Here is a 26,771-nt window from a genome sequence, read left to right as displayed (position 1 = left end):
ATTGTGCAAGGAGGCGGTGTGATTGCGAAGTGTAGCCTCGATTGATTCAAACCTTGTATTTGCCGATTGAACAAATCTAGCCAAGTGGTTCTCCAAATCCGTCATTCGGGTTTCCAAGCCTGAAATTCTGTTTTCCACTTAAAGGGCTTGTTGTTGTTGTTGGAAACCCGATGGCCCCATGGTCTTCTGTGGTCCTTGATTACTTCATGAAAAGTTGGGATGATTCTTCCAACCTGAATTGTAGGTGTTGTTGTATAGGTTCCCTTGAGGTCTCATTCCATTACCTACAAAGTCAACGTTCTCAATTGAAGAAACATCACCAATGACGATTGGGCAATCGGAGGTAGCATGTCCTCCACCACAACAGGTCCAATTGGTCACGGCCATAACTCTATTCGATATGAGATCTAACTTCTTACTCAAACTCTCCACTTGGGCCGCCAATGAAGTTACCGCATCAATTTCATGGAGACCTGCCAACTTTTTCTTCTCCCTAGCATTCTACTGGTAGCTATTTAACCTTATTTCCTCAATCAATTGACGAGCCTCATCGGGGGTCTTGCTATCTCAGGTACCTCCTGCCGGCGCATCCAAGCGTTGTCTTGTACTCGGGTTCAAACCATTGTAGAAGGTTTGAACAATCATCCACTCTGGGAATCCGTGTTGCGGACACTTTTGCAGGAGTTCCTTGAACCTTTCCCATGTCTCAAATAGAGACTCCAATTCCAACTGCACAAAGGATGAGATCTCATTCCTAAGCTTTGCTGATTTTCCGGGAGAGAAATAACGGGCCAGAAAAGCTTCTACCATCTCCTCCCATGTAGTGATTGATGCTCTAGCTAATAAGTGTAGCCACTGCTTTGCTTTCCCCTTTAATTGGGGGACGCACAATACTCAATTGTGTCCCCAACACTGAAGGTCTGGCATAATCGGATAGTGTTCGTTGTTGCTTATTTTGTTCTGCCATGCTTTCAGATCGTTCTACTTCCAAATCAGCTGGATTATGCTGTTCTTGCACAGGTTCTTTCCCTTTACTTCTAAGTGTGCGTTCAAGCTCAGGGTCTCCTTCAATCAATATTGAGGGATTCCCTCGGGTCATAACCTGGAGCTGCACCAAAAATCAAGAAAAAGAAAATCAGAACGATGATAGAATAAGAAGATATTGATTAGAATGTGTGGTGAAATAGCTAAGAAAACAAAGTGCAAAGTATCTCTAAACGCCTAGCTCCCCGGCAACGGTGCCAAAAACTTGACAAGATCTCCTTGCGTATATCCCGCAAGTGCACGGGTTTGTCGAAGTAATAATCCCGGGTGAGCGGGGTCGAATCCACAGGGAGTAGGGATTAAAGACACTTAATTTGATTCTTAGTTATGTGGAGTATCAACAATGATAAGTGTGATAATGATTCAATTCTCAACAATTAAAAGAAACAAGTAAGAGAGCAAAAGTAAGAAGGAGGCAAGGCAATCGATAAAGATAGGGTACTCAGATGATGCTTCACCTAGGAAAATCGCTTCAAGTGAAAGAACTCTCTATTATGCTTCCTAATCTATGCAATGGTGAGTCGTGGAAATCCTTACATACATAGTCCCAAATCTAAGGTCAACTATGCCTAACTCTATTCATGTCCCGGAGAAGAGATTAAATAACCTCTCAACCTCGCACTCGAATAAAGTTGCAATGAGCTCTAGAGATTCAAAGTGATAAATCACTTCCTAATTATAGACCTAACCCTTTGGTCCAGGCGGAAGGTCCTGATCGCTTCCCCGCAAGTGTACGGGATCGCCAAGTAATACCTCGTGCAAAGACACAAGGATCGTATTCCACGGCGCTAAGGATCTCCTATTACTCCTTCTCGAGCTGTTATCTAGCCTAAGATCTTAAGTGATGGATTTACTCTACTAAATACAAATAAAACTAAACACAAGATTTGCTAGCAAATTAGAGAGAACAAGCAATAAGCAAGCAAGAGAATCAATGAAGTACAAAGGCCTATGGATGTGGATCCCCTTGAGGGGTTATCATGCAACATGGATGATGATTTAAAGATGCAAGGGTAAATTGGACCATGAGATTCCAAGATTAGAACAACCCCAATTTCTCAGCGATTGGACCCTAATCCCATACAAACATAGATAGGAATTTCTTCCAAATCTACATTCCTACGATTGCATTAAGTACAAGGAAATCTCGCTTAGGAATAAACCTACTCTTCTTCGGATTAAACCTACATGGAGGGCTACCAAACACCCGATTTCTCGGCGTGATGATACAAGTATCCCCTTCTAATCCATTCATGACCTAATACATGCGAGCAAGTCACATCTAAATGCATCATTCATAAAAGAGCTACGGATTTCTCCTTGGTGTAACAGTTAGCATGAAAACAATGGATTGGATCTCAAACATACCCAAGCATAGAATTAACAAGTAATCATCCAAATACATGATAAAACCCCCCAAGGTTCACCAACACCCGGAGGCCTTGGGGGTCTAGTGTGTCATCATCTCATAACAAAGCATACAATCAAGCAAAACATGAAACAAAAGACATAGTATGACACTCCCTAGATGAAATGGTGAAGGATGAGGCGAGAATATGCCAAATGACGCTTCCCCGCCAAAGGAATGCCGAATGAGCGCTTCCTCTAGCCATGGTTCTCCTTCCTTCAAGTCGTGATCGATCTCCCCTTTGAATGATGTTGCCTTCTTGCCTTGAGAGCCTTGGACCTTGGGCTTGAATGATCTTCTAGCTTTCTTGCCCTCTTTCTCCTCCCCAAGGTAGCCCAAAATCTCCCAAAATGATCTCCCAAAAGTCGGCCAGCAAAAAGTTCTTTAATCAGCCCTAAAAGTGAGTATATATACCCCCCGAGGCATACGGGCCGTATATGGGTCGTATGGGGGTCAGAAACCCTAGATTCGCATTCCATACGGGGTACATACGGCCTCCATACGGCCCCGTATACTGGGTAGTATGGAAATCTGGACAGAACACCAAATCAATCCGCTGCTACAGTGCATACGGCCCCCATACTGGGTAGTATGGGGGTAGTATGAAATTCCTGTTTTCTTCTCTTTTTGCCAAAATGATATCTTCTTGTTCTCCATGGCTTCCATATGCCCTACAAAGCAAATAATAGATGATTAAGCGTGAAACGGGCATCAAACCTCACAAAATACATGCAAAGTGCATACGATATATATATGAAAACACCTACATTTAGACACTTATCAGGTCCCTAGCCGCAATTAAGCCCTAGATACTAAGATCCCTTCAACGCTTCACTCCATTGCACGCGCAACTAGGCCCCTGACGGAGGTTCATCCCTTAGACCATTCACTCTATTATGGCCGCAAAGAACTCAAGGAACGGAGGTAGAATCTATCACGTCGGAGGGGAAAGGGGACGCTCCTATACCTCTCGACTCACCCTCTCAACCCTCTACAACCTAGCTTTGTCTAATGCTCGTGGTGTATCACTCACTTACAAGGTTACCAACAAGAACTCTCAACCCTAGTGTCACTCTAGGGGAAATGTTCATACAATCAAGCATTCAAGGTTGGAACTCACAATAAAAATCAATTTACTGAAAGCATAATAAAGAGGTTCAAAGAAACGAATACATCCTAGGGTTCACAATCACCCAAGTACCCACTAGGGGTTTAGCTCTCCATGGAGCTAAGTACAATCAAAGAAATTGAATGTAAAAGAAATAAATACATAAAGAAACCCCCTTGATGGTCGTGTCGATGGTCTTGCGGAGAGTCCTCTACTCGTCGTCCAAGTATTCCATCATCCGGTATAGGATACGCCTCGACGCAAGCTCCCCTACCAACCTTCTTCCTCAGGAATGACGATGTCAGAGCCATAGAACCTCTCCAAAACCTTGGCCAATACCCCTCAAAACCCTAGCAGAAGCCCTCTCTCAAGTTGGGGAAAAGATGGAAAAAAGAATACCAAAATCGGGGCTCAATCGGCTTTAAATAGGGCTAGAATCGGGCAACTACACCGGCGTGGATGCTCCACGCCCCCGTGCGGAATTTCCACACGGGCGTGGGTAATTTCCACACGCCAGTGTGGATTCTCTGTTTCTCTGATTTCTCGGCCGGCTGTGAACAGTGCTATTACAGTACTTGCTACAATGTTGCTACAGTGCTCTGCTACAGCTTTTGACCTGAATAACTTCCCAATTCCATACTTTCATCGGGATAACGCAAACAGGCACACGTTCACGTCGTGAATCACTTGCTTCTTCAATGATATATATGTTGGTGGAGCTCTTGTTCTTATATGCATAAGACGGAGTGCTCGAGTGTGACTGCCTTTGTGCACCTCCAAATGGATGTGCTCTCTCGAATGCAAGGAGGTTGGCACACACTCTAGCATCTCACACCTGTCCTATGTCTTCGCGATTGAACCTTAGTAAGATCTCCTCCAAAATAGGTGCATTATGATCCATATTGGCCTATTTCCTTCATACTTAGCCTCACAACCATACCTGCATAAAACTAACATAAAAACACACATATTAATGTAAAAATCTGAGAAAAGTAATGATCAACATAAGGAAAGAATGCTTCGCATTCATATCACACAAGCACATATCAATAACCAAGGGGATGAACAGTACAAGAAGTTCCTGAGTTTGTTCAAGCAACTCCACATAAATATTCCTTTTGTTGAGGCACTAGCTCAAATGCCTAAGTATGCGAAATTCTTGAAAGACTTGTTGACTAACAAGAGGAAGTTGGAGGAGAGTGCTTTAGTGATTTTAGATGAATCTTGCTCAGCGGTGTTGCAAAAGAACATGCCAAACAAGAACAAAGACCCGGGAAGCTTTATCATTCCATGTAATATTGGCAATCTAGGTGAAGAAATGGAATTGGCGGACTCAGGGGCTAGCATCAACGTCATGCCATACACTTTCTTTCAAAAGCTAGGCTTGGGCGAGCCGAGGCCCACTCGGATGACTTTGTAATTGGCGGACCGAACGGTGCGACATCCGAGGGCATTATTGAAGACGTGCTTGTTAAGGTGGACAAGTACATTTTTCCGGTTAACTTTGTAGTGCTAGACGTTGATGAGGATGTAGATGTACCCTTGATACTTGGGAGACCATTCTTGCGGACTTCCAAAGCATTGATTGACATGGATGGCGGAGAGCTAACTTTGAGAGTCGGAGATGACAAGCTCACAAATCGCCATGCTGAAGCCATGCGGCATTCTCATTATCTTGATGATACTTTGTATTTTCTAGACACTACTGATGAGATTGTTGATGAATACATGCAAGAAATGTTCAATCCGGACACGTATGAGGGTTTGTTTGACCAAAAAGAGGAAATTGAAGAATTATTGATGCTTGGTTCGACTGAAGAAATACTGTCTACCCCGTGGATCTTGAAGAAAGTGCTTTGGAAGATTAAGAGGGCAAGGAGACACCACCGGAAAGACTCTAAGACTATTGGAGGTTTGCGCGAACCAAACGATGAATCATTTCTAGGAAGTCCCAAGCCCGAGAATTCACCCTCTACTCTCAAGAGACTTTGCTCATCATGCTTTCAAGCCATGGGTAAGAGGGCAACTTTCATCTATGAACCCTCATGAGGTAAGACGAGGTACGTCAGGCTTAGTGACATTAAACAAGCGCTTCTTGGGATGCAACCCAAGTGTTTACTATTTTTCCCAGTCATAGTTTAGTTTTACATGAATAATTTGTTAAGTGTTGCTGTCTTCATGTTTAGATGCTTGTGCTATTTTCATTTTGGTGGATTTCTGTGTCTTCGTGTGTTTTCATATGGATTTGGCCAAGATTTATTTGCTTGAGCTTGTTTCTATTGTTTTTCGCTGGTAATTGTTGCATAAAAGACCAGGCTCCGAATGTTTAAACATGTTCAGAAAATTTCTGCATAGCCTGCAGAGTTGTTCAAGTCATCCAGAGAAAATGCAGGGTCGTGTGGATTTTCCACAAGCCCGTGGGGTTGTTTTGCGAGCTCATCCATAGAAGGCACAGGGGCGTGGACTCGCCCATATGAGCGACATTGCGATTATCGCACGGCCGTGCAGAATTACCACACGGGTGTGCGTTATTCTACAGAAACTTGGGAATTTTTCCTGAGAGAACACAGGGGCGTGGACTCACCCCTGTGGGCAACCTTGTGACCAACGCACGGGCATGGGTATTTTTCCGACGCCCTGCAGTGCGCAGTTTCTGACGATCTATTCTCCATCCTGAGAGCATACAGGGGCGTGCGAATGCCTTGTGATTTGGGCCTGTGATTATGCATGGCCGTGGGAAACACTTAGTGATTTTCGCTCGGTTGGACAGAGAGCACACAGGGGCATGCAGCTTCCCCTGTGGGTCAGGCGCACGGGGGTGGGTAATTTCCACACGCCCATGCGAGCGTTTTCAGAGACAACAAGCCCGTGCAGATATAAAGAACTCCAAGGAGCGTGAGTTCTTTGTAAAGAAGACTTGTTTCTCTTCATCTATATCCTCTCCACTCTCTTCAGAATACTCTAGCATTGTTTTCCGACCACGTACTGCCAATTTTGGAGGATTTTTACTTTGTTTTCTGGCCTATTCCTATTCTCCTCATCTCAACTCATCGGAAAGCCCCTATCTTTGATTTTTTTTGCCAATTCTTGATTCTAATCGATGAACTTGTTGAGAATGCTTCGTTTGTGCAAGTAGAGTGTATGAGCATGCTTAGATTTAAGTTAGAAGAGTTTTAGAACTATTTTATTGGATTTTTTATTCGCGGCCGTGCGGTTCTTCGCGCCCTGTGGATCCACACGGGCGTGCGGAAATTTCCCACGATGGTGTGGATTTCTGCAGCATCATTTATCCAGCTTGTTTGATTGAGTTCCTTTGAAAATTTAAAGGATATGGCACTAGGTCAAAGAAGCAAGCAGAGAAACGGCCGCGGGATTCATCGTCCGAGTCTGAGGGCATGAGTTTTGCTATTCCTGAACATTAGGCTCGTTACGTAAAGTGCATGTTGAGACTTCGGTTCGAGACGAGACTCGAGTATCTGAAAACGTAGCATACTCCTAGAGTTACAATAGGGGGATGAATTTGCTGAAGAGGTCGAGGACCTTGTTTCAGTAGGGGGGTGGAGTCAGTTATTGACAACTAGAGAGCCAGCCATCCGTGAGCTAACACTAGAGGTGTTGTCGTCATTTGAGTTCGATCGATCATATGAGAGACTCGACATCATGGATGCCATCCAGTTTAGAGCGTTTAGACATCCCTACAGCATGAGCATCACGCAGTTCTTAGTCTCACTTGGGCTACTCTGAAGAGGCATTTCACGGACATCGAGGGAGTATTCTCATCTCCGTCGATTATCACGGGTTTTGACCCCTCAGAGAGCCTACCAAATGTTGTGTGGTCAGGGTCAGTACGAGCTGGGAGTGTCCAAGGCCACATTCCTTTCCCAACCTGCCGACCCATACTTACACGCGATTATGAGTAGGTCGGTGAATGGCCGTGGTGACAACACAGGTGTTACGAGTGGCGGGAGCTTTTATATCTGTATTTGATGGTGCAGCGCACACCAATTCATCTGGGGCACATCCTTCCAAAGTACATTCATCATCAGGGGCATTATGCTAGATTGGGAGAGATCTTCTCGGGCCCCTACATTATGAGGCTAGACATGGGCATGAGATGACGAGTACTCCTGCTCCCCTGAGTCTGGAGATGATGAGATTGATAGGTATGATCCGCCGAGTATGGATGGGGGTATATGCCTTGGTTCTACCAACTCCAGAGAAGGTTGACGATGAGGGTGATGATGTAGAGGATTCTCAGCCTGCCATCGAGCCTCAACCGATGCTGATGGAGACTGACGCACCTCCGGCGACAGAGGACGCATCCCCGGGAAGTATGTTCTCACCATCTCGAGCCCATGATCATTTTGATAGGCTCGAGAGTGGCGTGGGGGTAGTACAGGCAGACATCGCTGAGGCACGGCGGAGATAGTAGAGGTGCGCCTGACGCGAACCGCACTGATCCATAGAGTTCATGGCCCGTTTCGACGCTTTAGAGCAGATCCTTGGATAGATGTTCTTTGCACCTTTTTTGTACTGCGACCGCGTACCTCCCACATGCCCCCTGTATCACCATCATTGGACCCACCAGCACCTTCTGATCCAGCACCAGCAGCAGAGGAGCCAGAACGTGGCGCTGATACTTGACTTGCTTTTATTTCTACTTGTATTTTATTTTCGACATGTTAACCTTAGAAAGAACTTTCCTTCTGAGCTTATTTTTCATTTTGTTGTCTCGAGTTGTATTTCTTGCTCTATCTTATATATACTCGAGTTTTTTTTTCTTTTATTGAGCTCTACTGAACCCCATCGTGTATGCGTGTAGATGGTCTTGTCATCATGGGAATTGAGAACTTGTCATAGACATGGCCAAGGTACTTCAGCACTTGGCCATGTGTGCCTCACAACCAGTTGGAACATCATTCCCAAGGATTTAGCTCCATCAAATGAAACACTAGGAGTCAGGGGAGTATTGTTTCGATTGCTTCTCCCACATTTATTCTTGATTTATATACATTATAAGTGAGCTTTCATGTGTACATTGAGGTCAATGTACAACTTAAGTGTGGAGGGGAGTTTCATAGTGCACATATCTTTTACACTATTTTGATTGATATATATGCTCACATATCCAATGGCGGTTCACCTTAGTTCTAATGATGGTATTCTTGAGTTTAGGAGAATTTTTAACATTGAATATTCTCATGCTCTAGTTCAAGCTTGAATTTTTTAGGAATTTTTGCCTGAATAACATTTTGTGCACTTCTCACTCTTTAAACTCTTTTGGAAACTCAAGTCACCATTTTTATTTTTGTCTCTTGTGTTGCTTTATTATTAAAAAAAATGGAAAAGAAAGAAAGAAAAAAGTGTTTTTATCGTTTAATTGTGCTTGTTGCGTGGAAAGAGCTACCACCCATGATGTATGAAGCTACTCTCATAAGTCGGATACTAGCTATGCCCTGTTGAGAGAAAGAGCTATATGATGGCATGTGTGAAAGCTACCACCCCGGTATAAAGAGCTACAACCTAGAAAGTGTGAAAGCCACCTTAGCGGCCTCTTTGGAATGGGCCACCTTAGAGGATGTGTGAAGCTACTACCCTTTTTGAAATGTTTGGTACTCTTCATAGATAAATAAGTCCCTTATACCTAGAACTATGAGGAGTATACTTTGGGTTGACTTGAGTGAGTTCACACACTTACATGATTTCTGGTTTGTTGTCCGTTTTAATTCAAGTTTTTAGCTAGAGCATTGATTCTTTCGTATTTAGTGTTGAAAATTTCCTTTACTATTAGAATGCTTTCTTTGCATGCTTTGGTGAACCTAAGGCCAAGCACTTCCAATAGTCCCTTCATCTATGCATACAATGTTTTAACTTTTGCTTGAGGACAAGCAAAAGCTTAAGTGTGGGGGAGTTTGATAAGTGCTTGTGCCATAAGAATGCAAAGCATTCTTTCCTTATGGTGAGCATTACTTTTGTCAGGTTTTAGCGCTAATACGTGTGTATTTATGTACTTTTATGAAGGTTAGGTTGTGAGGCCGATTATTTGCGAAGGAAGCCATTATAGATCATTTTACGCATTATTTGGAGGAGATCTTGAAAAGGCTCAGACGCGTACACATGAGTCGGGTTTAGAATGATAGAATGTATGCGAACCTCCTTGTATTCGAACTAAGGCAATGATTCAGAGGAGCACGAAGGCAGTTATATCCTAGTATTCCGGCTTATGCATATTTAGCAAGAACTCCACCAACGTGACCGTTTATTGAAGAACCAAGACGATCTACGACATGAACATGTGCCCGTTTATGTTACCTTGATGAAAGCATGGATTCGGGAGTATTTCGGCATTACTGCAATAGAGTATTGTAGAAATCACTGTTATAAATCACTATAGTAGGTACTATTCACAGCCGACCGAAGAAGGAGCAAAACAAAGGAGCCACACGGCCGTGTGGAAATTCCACACGCCCCTGTGTTAATTCTACTGGCCCGTGTGGAATATCAATAAGGGCGCGTGGAATCCCGATTCCAGCCCTATTTAAGGCCGATTTCAGCCCCGATTTCATCATTCTTTTCTCCATCTTTTTCCCCAACTTGAGATAGGGCTGCGGCTAGGATTTTGAGAGGTATTGGCTAGGGATTTGGATAGGTTCTACGGCTCTGACATCGTCATCTCTTTAGAAGAAGGTTGGTAAGGGAGCCTCCGTCGGATTGATTCGGCAAGGCGTATCTTGCGATGAGTAAAGGACTCTCCAAAAGACCATCGCCATGACTATCGAGGGGGTTTTCCTATGGATTGCTTTCTTTTACATTTGATTTCATTATTGTTTGTATTATGCTTCATGGAGAGCTAAACCCCTAGTGAGTACTTGGGTATTTGTGAACCCTAGGATGTATTAGTTTCATTAAATCTTTTTATTATGCTTTCAATTAATTGATGTTATTGTGAGTTCCAATCTTGAATGTTTGATTGTTTGAATACTCCCTTAGAGTGACACTAGGGTTCAGAGTTCATGTGGTAACCCTTGTGAGTGAGTGACACACCATGAGAGTTAGACAAAGCTTGATTGGAGAGGATTTAGAGGGTGAGTCGAGAGGTACAGGAGCGTGCCTTTCCCCTTTGGTGTGATAGATTCTACCTACGTTCCTCGAGTTCTTTGTGGCCATAATAGAGCGAATGAGCTAAGGGATAACCCTTTGCTGGGGCTTAGTTACGAGTGCAACGGAGTGAAGTATTGAGGTGATTTTAGCATCTAGGGCTTAATTGTGGTTCGGGTCATTTCTTCTGGACCGAGGGTTAGGTCTACAATTATGAAGAGATTTATCTTTTGGAATCCCTAGATCTTAATGTAATCCTTCTTACGAGTGCGAGGTTGAGAGGTTGTTCAACCTCTCCTCTGAGACATGTAGAGGATTAGGCTTGGTTAACCCTAGATTCGGGACCATGCATTAAAGGATGTCCCTGACTCACCATTGCATTAGTTAGGAAGCATAAAAGAGAGTTCATGCATTTGAAATGATTTTCCTAGGTGGATCAATACCCGGGTACCCCATCTTTATCAATTGCCTTAACTTCTACTTTACTTCTGCTCTCTTTCGGGTTGCTTTACTTTTGAGAATTGAATCTTATCACACATATCGCTATTCATCTTTCATATAGTTAAGAAGAAAATTAAGTATTTTTATTCCGTTTTCCCTGTGGATACGATACCCCCCTCACCTGGAATTTATTACTTCGATAACTCCGTGCACTTGCGTGGAGCCTTGTCAACTGCACATGTCCACACAAAACTCTGTATGCTTGCTGTGGAGTCAATGTACCAAGGAAATTCGTTGGCAAGCGTCCATAATCCTCTGTACCTGTATACATCTCATCGTACAAGCCCATATGAACTGAGAACTTAGTGTTACTCATACAAAATGGATGTCCGAATGCTTGAAACATTATAGCATCCACGGTGTCAAATCTCTCATACGGCTGATCAAACTCGAAGGACACCAACACCTCTAGCGTCACTGTGCGGAAAGCTGGCTCACGGATCATCAGTAATCTTCCCCAGCTTCCCACTGCTAGCATTTCATTGATCTCATCGGCTCGCCTGTCCCACCGCCGAATCTCTCTTAGTACACTTAAATCTATAAAGTGAGACTGACCAAAACTAAGTGATGATAATATCTCAAATCGAGCCTGATGCTCGGGATTCGAGAACTCCATGAGCACTTGCACAAGTGGAGTCTCTCTAAAATGCTTAACTTCATGCTTCTTCACACGAGGTGCCATATCCGCAAAAATTGACGAGAAAAATGATCAAAGAAGCTTAGAAAACCATACTACAGAATTCCACATGGGCCTGTGGAAATTACCCACACCCGTGTGGATCTGCGGGGCGTGAAAACCGCACAGTCGCACGTCAATGCTCAAAAAATACACCTTAAAACCATGTCTAAACACTATCTAAACATGCATAAGCCACCATAGAATATAAATTGTTGCAACACTTTTAATTCATTAAAATAAGAAATGGTCAGTAGAAGAGAGGGTAAAAGGTTTACCGATGAAATAGGTGTGAAAACTTTGAAAATTAGCACGGAATTTGAAGAAAAACCCTTTAAACCAATGATATGTGGGTCAGGAGACTAATCAAAGTCGATCTTTGAGTGATTGGAGGTGTAGATAAAGAGAATTCTAGAAGATTTTAAAGAAAAACTCGCGTCTCTTGGAATTCTGCGCATCCACACGGGCGTGCAGAAATTACCCACTCCCTTGCGCCTCCACTAGAAAGACCCACAGGGGCACATGCACGCCCCTGTGCACTCTCTAGATGACACTCTATGTCTCTAAATGCATCCGCACGCGCGTGCGAAAAATACCCACGCCCATCCACCCAATCGACAAGAGTAGCCGCACGCCCCTGGGGCTTCTCTGTCCAACCGAGAAGAATCACTAAGTGTTTCGCATGCCCGTAGGAAGATTCAGCATGGGCATGGACATTCACAGGTCCAACTCACAGGGGCAAGCGCACATCCCTGTGTCTTCTTGGGATGGAGGAGAGCTCTCCTGCAGAGATCCACATGGGCGTGCGGAAAATACCCACTCCCATGCGTTTGTCACAGGTTCGCACACAGGGGGTTAGTCCAGGACCCTGTGTGCTCTCGTGAAAAATTGCTAAGTCTTTGCAGGATGATGCACGCCCGCACAGAAATTACCAGAGCGAAATCATCCATGAACCTGTGCCTTCTCTGGATGAGCTCATAGTGCAAATCCACGGGCGTGTGGAAATTCCACATGCCCGTGCATTTTCTCTTGATGCCTTAAAACTCTGCAGGCTTTGCAAAAAATTTTTGAACATGTATACACACTCAGAGCCTACCCTATTATGCAAAATATACCAGTGAAAACATGAGAAACTAGCTCGCATGACCAAAATTTCGCCAAATCAACATGAAAACACACGATGACTTTCAAAATCAACAAGGAAACACACAGCAAAAGCATCTAAAAATCAAGACACCAACACTCAACACTTTATTGATGCAAACACCAAACTAGCAACTAAGAAAAAAGTAAACACTAGGTTTCTTCCCAAGAAGCGCTTGTTTAATGTCACTAAGCTTGACGTACCTTATCTTACCTCATGGAGGTTCATAGATGAAGGTTGCCCTCTTACCCATAACTTGAAAGCATGATGAGCAAATTCTCTTGAAGGTAGAGGGGGAATTATCGAGGTTGGTACCACCTAGCAAAGGTTCATCCAATTTGTTTGGTTCACTCACGTCCCTAACAGTTTTGGTGCATTTCCGGTGGCGTCTCCTCGCCCTCTTCATCTTTCGGAGCACCTTCTTCCTGATCCCCAAAGTAGATGGTGCTTCTTTCTTTGGACCAAGCATCATTACTTCTTCATTGTCCACCTCTTGGTTGAATAAACCCTCGTACGTGTCTGGATTGAACATTTCCTACATGTATTCATCAACAATCTCATCAGTATTATCAAGAAACTAAAGAGTATCATCAAAGTCAATAGAATGTCGCATGGCTTTGGAGAGGCGGTATGTGAGCTTATCATCTCCAACCATCAATGTTAACTCTCAGCCGTCCATGTCGATCAATGCCTTAGAAGCGCGCAAGAATGACCTTCCAAGTATTAAAGGTACATCCGCATCCTCATCGACATCGAACACTATATAGTCTACAGGAAAAATGTACTTGTCCACCTTGACAAGCACGTCTTCAATGATGCCCTTGGATGTCTCACTGTTCGGTCCGCTAGTTACAATGTCATCCAAATAAGCCTATGCTCTCCCAAGCCTAGCTTCTGAAAGAAAGAATATGGCATGACATTGATACTGGCCCCTGAGTCCGCCAATTCAATTTATTCACCCAAATTGGCAATGTTGCATGGTATGACGAAGCTTCCCGGGTTATTCTTCTTATTCAGCATATTCTTTTGCAAAACTGCCTAGCAAGAAGCATCTAAAATCACTAAGGCACTCTCCTCCAACGTCCTCTTGTTGGTCAACAAGTCCTTCAAGAAGTTTGCATACTTAGGCATTTGGGACAATGCCTCGACAAAGGGAATATTGATGTGGAGTTGCTTGAACAAACTCAGGAACTTCTTGTACTGTTCATACCCTTGGTCATTCTTCAATATAGAGGGATAAGGGATTCTTGGCTTGAAAGATGAGGGTGCCACCTTCTTCTCTTTGCTTCCTTCCTTCTCAATCTCTATGACCTCGGGTGCATCTACATTGTGATTCTCACTCAGAAGCATACCCTCAATCTCATGACCACTTCTCAATGTGATCGCCTTCACATGCTCTGTAGGATTAGTCTCAGTATTACTCGGCAAGCTTCCTTGTGGTCTCTCCGATAGAGACTTTGCAATTTGCCCCACTTGATTCTCAAGATTGTGCGAAGAAGCGGTGTAGTTGCGAAGTGTAGCCTCGACTAATTGAAACCTTGTATCCGATGATTGCACAAATCTAGTCAAGGCCTTTTCTAAGATGGTCATTCGAGTCTCCAAACCTGAAACTCGGTTCTCCATGTTTGGAGCTTATTGTTGTTGGAAACCTGGTGGTACCATAGCCTTTTGTAAGCCTTGGTTGCTCCACGAGAAATTGGGATGACTTTTCCAACCCGGATTGTAGGTGTTGCTATATGGATTCCCTTGGTTCCTCATCGCATTACCCACGAAGTCGACTTTCTCCACCGAAGATGCATCACCAATATAGATCAGGCAATCAGAGGGAGCATGTCCTCCACCACACCCGGTGTAATTAGTCATGGCCGCCACTCTATTAGAAGTTAGAAGGTCTAACTTCTTACTTAACGATTCCAATTGAGCCACCAATGAAGTAAATGCATCTATTTCATGGAGCCCGGCCACCTTTTTCCTTTCCCGTGCGTTCTACTAATTACTTTTCATGGCCATGTCTTCCACTAACTATTGGGCTTCTTCCGGGGTTTTGCTCCCCATTGTACCTCCTGCGGTGGCATCTAGCAATTGCCTTGTACTCGGATTTAACCAATTGTAGAAAGTCTGAATGATCATCCATTTAGGAAATCCATGATGTGGGTACCTCCATAAAAAATCCTTGAAGCACTCCCATGTCTCAAACAAGGACTCCAACTCCATCTGTACAAATGATGATATCTCATTATGAAGCTTGGCTGACTTCCCCGACCATCTCATTCCAAGTCGTGATGAAAGCCTTGGGCAAAGAATGAAGCCACTGCTTGGCTCTTCCCTTGAGAGAGAATGGGAAAACCCTCAATCTAATAGCATCATCCGATATATCGTTAATCTTTAGCATATCATAAAATTCCAAGAAGTTCTCTATGTGGTTGTTTGGATCCTCATCAGCCAAACCATTGAACTGTACTAACTGTTGAATCATTTGGATAAATGTCGGCTTTAGCTCGAAGTTTGGAGTTGTAATCGGGGGTGGCACAATACTCGATTGTGTGCCCAAAACTGAGGGTCTAGCATAATCAGAAAGTGACCTCTATTACTCATTTTGTTCTGCCATATTATCCGACCCTTCCACTTCTATTTCAGCTTGATTAGATGGTTCTTGTACTAGTTCCTTTCCCCTTCTTCTGAGTGTACGAGTTTGTCGAGTAATAAAATCCCAGGTGAGTGGGTATCGCATCCACCAGGCGTACGGAATAAAACTTGTTAAATTGTTCCTTAAATAAGTGAAGATAAATAGTGATTTGGTTGATAAAATGTAATGTAAACAAAAGTGAAAAAAACAAGAAAGAGAAGCACAAGTAAATGGGAGGTAAGGCAATCGATATGAATGGGGTACTCGGATATTGTTCCGCCTTAGACATTCGTTTCAAGTGCAAAACCCTCTATTATGCTTCTAACAAATGGAATAATGAGTCGTGGAGAACCTTCAATCCATGGTCCCAAATCTAAGTTCAACCATGCCTAACTCTATACATGTCCCAGAGGAGAAATCGAATAATTTCAACACCTCACACTTGTATAGAATCGCAATGAGCTCTAGGGATTCCAAGTGGTAAATCCTCTTCCTAGATATAGACCTTACCCTTTGGTTCAGGTGGAAGGTCCACAGCCACACTTAAGCCCTAGGTGCTAAAATTACTTTAACGCTTCACTCCATTGCCTCTACAACTAAGCCCCAGCGGAAGGTCATCCCTTAGCCCGTTCACTCTACTATGACCTCAAAGAACTCGAGGAAATGAAGGTAGGACAAACCACACCAGAGGGGAAAGGGGACACTCTGCTACCTCTTGACTCACCCTCTCAACCCTCTCCAATCTAGCTTTGTCTAACTCTGGCGGTGTGTCAGTCACTCACAAGGGTTACCAACAAGAACTCTCAACCCTAGTGTCACTCTAAGGGAGTATTTATTCAATCAAGCGTTCAAGATTGGAGCTCAATTAAAACATCAACTAATGGAAGCATAATAAAAAGGTTTAATGAAAGAAATACATCCTAGGGTTTACAAATCCAAGTACCCACTAGGGGGTTTAGATTTCCATGGAGAAAATTACTATCAATAATGAAATTGAATGTAAAACCAAGTAATCCATAGAAAACCCCCTCGATGGTCATGACAGTGTTCTTATGGAGATGCCATGACTCTTCCAACGGTCCCTTTGTCTGGCTTAGGATAAACCTCACTGGATCGGTGCTGATGAAAGCTTTACCACTAACATTCTTCCAAACAGAGCGTGAAGTCAAAGCCGTAAAACCTCTCCATATCTCTTGCCAATACCTCTCAAAACCCTAGCTACAACTGACAAGCTCCCCTTGCATATATCCCGCAAGTGCACGGGTTTGTCGAAGTAATAATCCCGGGTGAGTGGGTATCGAATCCACAGGGAGTAAAGAGTAAAGACACTTAATTTGATTCTTAGCTATGTGGAATATCAACAATGATAAGTGTGACAATGATTCAATTCTCAACAATTAAAAGCAACAAGTAAGAGAGCAAAAGTAAGGAGGAGGCAAGGCAATCGATAAAGATGGGGTACTCGGATGATGCTTCACCAAGGATAATCGCTTCAAGTGCAAGAACTCTCTATTATGCTTCCTAATCAATACAATGGTGAGTCGTGGAAATCCTTACATACATAGTCCCAAATCTAAGGTCAACTATGCCTAACTCTATTCATGTCCCGGAGGTGAGATTAAATAACCTCTCAACCTCGCACTCGCATAGAGTTGCAATGAGCTCTAGGGATTCCAAGTGATAAATTTCTTCCTAGATTTAGATCTAACCCTTTGGTCCAGGCGGAAGGTCCCTAGCCACAATTAAGCCCTGGATACGAAGATCACCTCAACGCTTCACTCTATTGCACACGCAACTAGGCCCCAGCGGAGGTTCATCCCTTAGACCATTCACTCTATTATGGCTGCAAAGAACTTGAGGAACGGAGGTAGAATCTATCAGGTTGTAGGGGAAAGGGGACGCTCCTGTACCTCTCGACTCACCCTCTCAACTCTCTCCAACCTAGCTTTGTCTAACGCTCATGGTGTGTCACTAACTCACAAGGTTATCAACAAGAACTCTCAACCCTAGTGTCACTCTAGGGCAAATGTTCATACAATCAAGCATTCAAGGTTGGAACTCACAATAAACATCAATTTATTGAAAGCATAATAAAGAAGTTCAAAGAAACGAATACATCCTAGGGTTCACAATCACCCAAGTACCTTCTAGGGGTTTAGCTCTCCATGGAGCTAAGTACAATCAAATAAATCGAATGTAAAAGAAATGAATCCATAAAGAAACCACCTCGATGGTCGTGCCGATGGTCTTGTGGAGAGTCCTCTATTTGTCGCAAGGGATCCTTTGTCCGGCCTAGGATACACCTCGCCGGATCGATGCCGACGAAAGCTCTCTCAATAACCTTCTTCCAAACGACGACAATGTCGAAGCCATAGAACCTCTCCAAAAACCTAGCCAATACCCCTCAAAACCCTAGCCAAAGCCCTCTCGCAAGTTGAGGAAAAGATGGAGAAAAGAATACCAAAATTGGGGCTGAATCGGCTTTAAATAAGGCTGGAATCGGGCGACTCCACGGCCGTGGACGGTACATGGGCCCGTGCGGAATTTCCACATGCCTTTGTGCCCCTCCAAATGGATGTGCTCACTCCAATGTGAGGAGGTTGGCACACACTCTAGCATCTCACACCTGACATATGTCTTCCCGTTTGACCCTTAGCAAGATTTCCTCCAAAATAGGTGCATTATGATCCACATTGGCCTATTTCCTTCATACTCGGCCTCACAACCCTACCTGCATAAAAGTAACATAAAAACACACATATTAGTGTAAAAACCTGAGAAAAATAATGCTCAACATAAGGAATGAACACTTCGCATTCATATCGCACAAGCACTTATTAAACTCCCCCACACTTAAGCTTTTGCTTGTAATCAAGCAAACATTAAAACATTCTGTGCATCAATGAAGAAAATATTGAAAGTGCTTGGTCTTAGGTTCACCGAGGCAAACAAAGAAAGTATTCTACAAGTAAGGAAAATTTCAACACTAAATACGAAAAATCAATGCTCTAGCTAAAAACTTGAATAAAAAAGGACAACAAACCCGAATTTTGTGTATGTGTGTGAACTCACTCAAAACACCCCAAAGTATACTGCTCAAAGTTCTAAGTACAAGGGACTTATTTATCTACAAAAGTGACAAAAATTTTAAAAGATGGTAGTAGGTTCACACATCCTCTAAGGTAGCCCTTTCCAAAGCGGCCGTTAAGGTGGCTTTCACACTTTCGAGGTGGTCGCTCTTTCTACCTGAGTGGTAGCTTTCACTCATCCTATGAGATAGCTCTTTCTCTCATTAGGGCATAACTAGTATCCGACTTGTGAGAGTAGCTTCATACTTCATAGGTGGTAGCTCTTTCCACCCAACAAATACGAATAAACAATAAAACTATTTTGTTCCTTCTTTTCATTCTTTTTTTTTTCTTTTTTATTTTTTTTTATTTTTTTGAATTTAGCAAAAGAAGTAAACCTAACTAGTCCCTTTAACATCGAACATGAGTTTCCAATAGAGTTCACAGAGTGAGTAGTGCACTAAGTGTAAATCGGGCAAAAATTCCTATAAATTCAAGCAAGAACTAGAGCATGAAAACATTCAATGTTAACAATTCTCCTAGACTTAAAAATACAATCATTGCAACTAAGGTGAACCGTCATTGGCTATGTGAGCATATATCAATAAAAAACAATAGAAAAGATGTGCGCATTATGAAATTCCCCCCCACACTTAAGTTGTACATTGTACTCAATGTACACATGCAAGCTCACTCAAAATATATCATTCAAAAATAGATGTGGGAGAAGCAATCAAAACAATACTCCCCTGACTCATTGGGAGTAGTGTTCCAACGGGTTGTGAAGCTCACACGGCAAAGTGACGAAGCACCTTTGCCGTGCCCATGACTAAGTCTCAATTCCCAAGATGACAAGACCATCTGCACGCATACATGAGGTGGTTCACTGAAGCTCAAGAAAAACAAAAATAACTCGAGTGTATAAAAGATGAAGCAATGAATACAACTCGGTAAATGCAACATAACATAAACTCAGAAGGAAAAATCCTTTCTGAGTGAACAAGTCTAAAAACAAGAAAATAGAATAAAGTAAAATGCACGAAAGTAAAAGAAAGGTCAAGTGTCGGAGTCGCTCTCGGGCTCCGCTGCTGCTGCGGCTGAAGATAGTGGGTCCTCCGGTGCTAGGGTCGAGGATGGAGGTACTGGAGGAACTGAGGATCTAGGTCTCAGGAGATCTAGAAAGAAGTCGAATCAGGCCATAAGATATGTGTACTGAGCTAACTACATAGCCCGGAGCTCCACTATCTCAGTCCGAATCTCTCTAACATCGGTCTCCAGCCTCTCAATACGGTCATAGGCTCGATTACCCGATGCTACAAAAGATGGAGGAGTCTGTTAGACACCCCCCGCATTATTCCCTTCGCTCCTGGTGGTCTCAGCGGTAGCTGTACTGAGAATATAAACCCCTGGCCCAAACCTCCGTACCAACCCCATCATCCTGATCGTATCGAACGCAAGAGGAGTGGGCACAATTGTCCTCTCAGCACCACGTAGAGCGTCACCCAAACCCATTCCCAGAATGAGTCTGGTGATATAAGGGCCAGTAAATAGTAGACCCACTCTCTTCGAATTACCCTGGTACTGCAAAACATCTGCTAGAATGCACCCTAAGTGAAGTGGTACATTGCGGGCCGTGGAGTATAAGAAAAGTAGATCTAGCCTGGTCAAAGTAGCTGTGTTATCTGCTCGACCTATCATGGACATGCTGATGACTGCGTGTACGTATCTGTAACTGAACCGGGACAAACTAGAGGCCTTCGACAATCCCGGTTCGTACTCCCCACGCCGACACAAAATCCTATACGCATGATATGGAGTGACTGACACTGAAAAATCTACTGGTAGTCGGCCATACTCCACGGTACCTGTATAAGTGGCATCGTACAGGCCCATCCTAATCGAAAACTCAGTAACGCTCTTGGAGAATGGATGTCCGAATGCCCGAAACTCTATCGCCTCTGTAGTGTCAACTCACCCATGCAGCAATCGAAACTCAGAGGATGCTAAAACCTCTAGCGTAAGTGCGCAGTAAGCTGGCACACTAATCGTCAGCAGCCTCCTCCAGCTTCCCACTGCCAGCATCTCATCAATCTCATTTATAACTTCGTCACCCTGCTAAATATTTCGAAGCACTTGTATATCCGCGAAGGAAGTCTGACCAAACCCAAGTGCTGAAAGTCTCTCGAAGCGAGCCCGATGCTCGGGGTTCGAGAATTCCACATGTATCGGCTCGGGTGAGGTGAATCTGAGACGCTTCACTTCGTTCTTCTTTGCGCGAGGTGGCATATATGTAGTGTAAAAGAAAAAAACAATAAAAAATCTCAGAAGCAATATACTGCAGAATTCCACACGGGCCTGTGGAAATTACCCACACGGGTGCACAACAAATCTTAACAATTCAATTTAAAACCACTTCTAAATGGTTACTACACATCCATCATGCATGAAAATTTGCATTTAAAAGTATTCAGTCCGTGAAAATCCATAATTGGCGAAGAAAATAGGATAAAAAGGTTACCAAAGAGATGAATATGAAAGCTTCTAAAATTCGGTAAGATTTGCGAAGAAAATTCCTCCAGACAGCGATAAAGGATCGGAAAGATGATCGGGAACCATTTTCCGGGACTGGAGATGAAGAATAAGACAGATCACAAGGTTTTTAAGGATAAAATCGCATCTCTTGAATTATGTGTATCCCCACGGGCGTGTGGAAATTACCCACGCCCGTACGCATCACTTTGAGAGCGCCATAGGGGCGTACACACGTCCCTGTGCTTTCTCTAGAAAGTGCTCCTTTGACTCTGACTGCTCTCACACGGGCATGCAGAAATTACCCACGCCCGTGCACCCGACCCACAGTGGCAGATGCACACCCCTGTGGCTTCCCTGGACATCCGAGCAAAATATCAAGTCTTACACACGCCCGTGTGGAAATTCCCCACGGGCGTGGACATTTAAATGCTCAACTCACAGGGGTAGCCGCACGCCCTTGTGTTTTCTCGGGATGAAGGGAACACCATGCAGAGATTCACACGGGCGTGCGGAAATTACCCACGCCCGTGTGTGTTTCACAAGGTCGCCCACAGGGGTGAGTCCACACCCCTGTGTGCTCTCGGGAAAATCTGCCCAACTCTGCAGGAGTTTACACGCCCTTGCGGAAATTACCCACGGGCGTGCGCCAGTCACATGGTCATCTACAGGGGCAGCCGCACGACCCTGTGCCTTCTCTGGATGAGCTCACAGTACACATCCATGGGCGTGTGGAAATTCCACACGCCCGTGTGTTTTCTCTGGATGACTTAGAAAAACCTGCAGGCTCTGCAGAACTATTCTGAACATGTTTACACACTCAGAGCCTGCTATATTATGCAAAATTTACCAGATAAAAACACGAAATGGAATTCAAACTACCAGACTTCGCCAATTTTTGTGTGTTTTCACATGATGAATTTGAAAAACTCACAATAAAATTGCAGCACAAACATCTAAATATTAAAACACCAACACTTAACAGTTTATTCATGAAAACAAACTAAACTGAGAGGTGCGAGAATAATAAACACTTGGGTTGCCTCCCAAGAAGCGCTTGTTTAACGTCACTAAGCTTGACGTATCTTTCTTACCTCACTGGGGTTTATGAATGAAGGTTGCCCTCTTACCCATGGCTTGAAAGCATGATGAGCAAAGTCTCTTGACGGTAGAGGGTGTACTATCGGGCTTCGGACCACCTAGCAATGGTTTGTCCAACTTCCTTTGCTCCTTTACGTCTCCAACAGTCTTGGACCATTTTCGGTGGCATCTTCGAGCCCTCTTCATTTTCCGGAGCACTTTCTTCAAGATCCCCGGGGTAGATGTTTCCTCTCCAGTCGAACCAAGCATCATTACTTCTTCATTGCTCTCCTCTTGGTTGAACAAACCTTCATATGGATCCGGATTGAACATTTCCTGCACATATTCATCAACAAGCTCATCAGTAGTGTCTAGAAAATATAAAGTGTCATCGAAATCAAGAGAATGCCGCATGGCTTCCGCAAGGCGGTATGTGAGCTTATCGTCTCCAACTTTCAATGTGAGCTCCCCGCCGTCCATGTCAATTAATGCTTTGGAAGTCGGCAAGAACGGTCCCCCAAGTATCAAGGGTACATCTACATCGATATCTAGCACTACAAAGTCAACCGGAAAAATGTACTTGTCCACCTTGACAAGCACGTCTTCAATGATGCCTCTCGAATGTCGTACCGTTCGATCTGCCAATTGTAAAGTCATCCGGGTAGGCCTAGGCTCACCCAAGCCTAGCTTTTCGAAGAAAGTATATGGCATGACGTTGATGCTCGCCCCTGAATCACCCAAGCCTAGCTTTTCCTCACCTATGTTGCCAATGTTACACGGAATGATGAAGCTTCCCGGGTCTTTCTTCTTGTTCGGCATGTTCTTTTGCAACACCGCCGAGCATGAAGCATTAAGCAGCACTGAAGCACTCTCCTCCAATTTCCTCTTGTAGGTCAATAGGTCTTTTAGGAACTTCGCATACTTAGGCATTTGAGCCAATGCCTCAACAAAAGGAATGTTGATGTGGAGTTGCTTGAACAAACTCAGGAACTTCTTATACTGTTCATCCCCTTGGTTATTCTTCAATCTAGAGGGATAAGGGATTCTTGGCTTGAAAGGTGGGGATGCCACCTCTTTCTCTTTGTTTGCTCCCTTCTCAACCTCTACAACCTTGGGTGCGTGTTCTTTCAGCTTTTCACTCGGAAGCCTCTCTTCAACCTCATGACCACTTCTCAAAGTGATCGCCTTCACATGTTCTCTAGGATTGGTTTCCGTGTTGCTTGGTAAACTTCCATGTGGCCTTTCGGAGAGAGACTTTGCAATTTGCCCCACTTGATTTTCAAGGTTGTGCAAGGAGGCGGTGTGATTGCGAAGTGTAGCTTTGATTGATTCAAACCTTATATTCGCCGATTGAACAAATCTAGCCAAGTGCTTCTCCAAATCCGTCATTCTGGTTTCCAAGCCTGAAATTCTGTTTTCTACTTGAGGGTCTTGTTGCTGTTGTTGGAAACCCGATGACCCATGGTCTTATGTGGTCTATGATTACTCCATGAATAATTGGGATGATTCTTCCAACCTGAGTTGTAGGTGTTGTTGTATGGGTTCCCTTGAGGTCTCATGCCATTACCTACAAAGTCAACGTTCTCAACTGAAGAAACATCACCAATAACGATTGAGCAATCGGAGGGAGCATGTCCTCCACCACAACCGGTGCAATTGGTCATGGCCACAACTTTATTTGAAGCTAGAAGATCAAGCTTCTTACTCAAACTCTCTACTTGGGCCACCAATGAAGTTACCGCATCAATTTTATGGAGACCGGCCACCTTTTTCTTCTCCCTAGCATTCCACTGGTAGCTATTTAACCCCATTTCCTCAATCAATTGACGAGCCTCATCGGGGGTCTTGCTACCTAAGGTACCTCCTGCCGCCGCATCCAAGAGTTGCCTTGTACTCGGGGTTCAAACCATTGTAGAAGGTTTGAACAATCATCCACTCGAGGAATCCGTGTTGCGGACACTTTCGCGGAGTTCCTTGAACCTTTCCCATTTCTCAAATAGAGACTCAATTCCAAGCTGCACAAAGGATGAGATCCCATTCCTAAGCCAGTGATTTTCGGTAGAGGGAAATAACGGGCTAGAAAAAGCTTCTACCATCTCCTCCCCATGTAGTGATTGACGCTCTAGGTAATGAGTGTAGCCCAACTGCTTTGCTCTCCCCTTTAAGGAAAATGGGAAGGCTCTCAATTTGATGGCATCATCCGTCACACCATTTATCTTGACATGTCACACACCTCGAGGAAGCTCTCTATGTATTTGTTTGGATCCTCATCGGCCAAACCGTTGAATTATGCGGATCTGGTGCGAGCATATGGATGAATGCCCGGCTTTTAGCTTTCGAGTTACGGTATAGTGGGGGCGCACAATACTCGATTGTGTCCCCAACTACGAAGATGCAGCATAAGTCGGATAGTGTTCGTTGTTACTCATTTTTGTTACGCCATGTTTTCGGATCCTTATACTTCCAAATCAAATTTGGATTATCTTTGTTTCTTACGAGTTCTTTCCCTTTTCTTCTAAGTGTATGTTCAAGCTCAGGGCCTCCTTCAATCAATATTGATGGATTCCCTCGGGTCAAAACACGAGGTGCATAAAGACAATCAGAACAATAATAGAATAAGAAGATATGAATTAGAATGTGTAGTGAATTAGCTAAGAAAAGAAAGTGCAAAGTATCTCTAAACGCCTAGCTCCCCGGCAACGGCGCCAAAAACTTGACAAGCTCCCCTTGCGTATATGCCGCAAGTTGATAAATGTCTAAAAGTATGTATTTTGCATGTATTTGTTATGTATTATTCTTTATATTTATTTGTTGAATTGATGCCCTTTTGGTTTAAATTGTGTTATTTTTACATTTCAGGCCCATTAGAAGCCCTGGGGGCTCGGTGACGCAATTGGGGATGAATTCGGCAACAAAATGGTGTTTACGATCCGGGATCACTATAGCACAGCGCTGTATCAGTGTTACTGTAGCAATCACTATAGCTCATCAAGGGCTTCTCAGCAGAAAATTGAAATTCCCGAGGGGTCGGCATACGGCCGGTATACTGACCCGTTTACTGATCGGGATCTGGGCATATATAAGGCTTTTTAGGGCATCAATTAAGGGACTTTTGGCCACCACTCTCCACCATCATCCTCTAGAGCTTCAAGGCTGCGGGAGAAGGCAGATCTGAGGGGCAAATCGAAGGGAGAAGAAGGTTACACTCAAGGAAAATGATCTAGAAGCTCGCCGGAGCGGATCCAACGAGTTCTCATCACCACCTTCTAGTCTTCATCTTAGGGGAGTTTGTTATGAACTTTTCTTTGTATCTCTTATCTTCTACACTTGCTCCTTTGTTGATGACGAACTAGACTCCCAAGGTCACCGGGTATCCGGTGAACCTTGGTATGAACATGCTTGTATAAATGCTTTGATTTACATTTATGGCATTTGTGTGGTTTGTGATCCTTGCTTGGTGCTCTTTGATGTGTTGTTTTGCATGAGAACTTTGTGATTTAACTTCTAGGTTGTATTTGGTGCATGACCATCACCCTTATACTAGACACACCTTGCTTGGAAGGGATACATGTATGAATACACCATGACCATTGGGTGTTTCATACCCCTCAACCATTAGGGTTGTACCTAGGTTGAGTTTCGGCCCTAATTTGAGATTCCCCTAATTGTAATGCAGATCGTGGGAGGATTTTGGTCGGAAGAGATTCGAGCCCAATACTCTTATTGGATTAGGGATTACCGCCGTGACCATCGGTGATCTATTTTTGGATGTCTCTTGGTCCAACCACCGTTGCCTTTGTAATTCTAGCATCCATCTAGCTTTTAGTAGTCCAGGGGATCCTAGCTCGGATACCTCGCACTTTCATTATTACTTGCTTCCTTAGTATGCTTGTGTGGTGAGCCTTAGTCCTTGTGTTTATAGTTTTTTCTCTTTTGTTATTTTTCCTTATCTTGTTTTTAGTCCTATATTTGGTAGACTAGGCGAGTGTCATCTAGGGGGAGTAATAGCAGCTCTTGGGACCTAGGGAATACGACCCTGTGTCACGCTGCGGTATTACTGACGACCGTGCGCTTGCGGACTCAATCATGTTTTTGGTGCCGTTGCCGGGGAATCCAAGAATGCTAGGAAAACCTTTAGCTCACTGCTCTAGTTATTTATCTTTATCATTGTGAATATTTGTCTTTGTATGTGTCATTTACCATTTTTGTGCATATTTACTTATTTTTGTTTCTTTCGTGTTTTTACTGTGATAGCTTATTTTTTTGTTAGTTTTATCTATTTACAGGGGCCATGGACTTTGAAAGAAAACTGCTTGGCGCTAAAATGTATGCACTTGAGAGAGAAATGGAAGAATTAGATGCCAAGAGAGCATGCCAAAGTGATCCAGCCCTGGATTTTTCAAGGAAAAATTATTGGGTGCTAAAATGTATGCGCTTGAGAGAGAAATGGAAGAATTAGATGCCAAGAGAGCATGCCAAAATGATACAG

At 43.7% G+C, this 26,771-nt stretch overlaps 2 non-coding genes across 2 annotated transcripts; both read left to right on the top strand.

The window, feature by feature from the left end:
* Positions 1–655: 655 nt before the first annotated feature.
* On the top strand, positions 656–762 carry LOC120271202. The gene has a single exon (XR_005539823.1). It is a non-coding gene; the product is annotated as a small nucleolar RNA R71 (small nucleolar RNA).
* Positions 763–15,119: 14,357 nt separating this feature from the next.
* On the top strand, positions 15,120–15,226 carry LOC120271184. The gene has a single exon (XR_005539806.1). It is a non-coding gene; the product is annotated as a small nucleolar RNA R71 (small nucleolar RNA).
* The last annotated feature ends 11,545 nt before the right edge of the window (positions 15,227–26,771 follow it).

This window comes from Dioscorea cayenensis, chromosome 10 (genome assembly GCF_009730915.1).
Source record: "Dioscorea cayenensis subsp. rotundata cultivar TDr96_F1 chromosome 10, TDr96_F1_v2_PseudoChromosome.rev07_lg8_w22 25.fasta, whole genome shotgun sequence".
NCBI lineage: Eukaryota > Viridiplantae > Streptophyta > Magnoliopsida > Dioscoreales > Dioscoreaceae > Dioscorea > Dioscorea cayenensis.
Note: the sequence above shows the minus strand (reverse complement) of the source record. Positions and strands in the feature narration are given on the sequence as shown.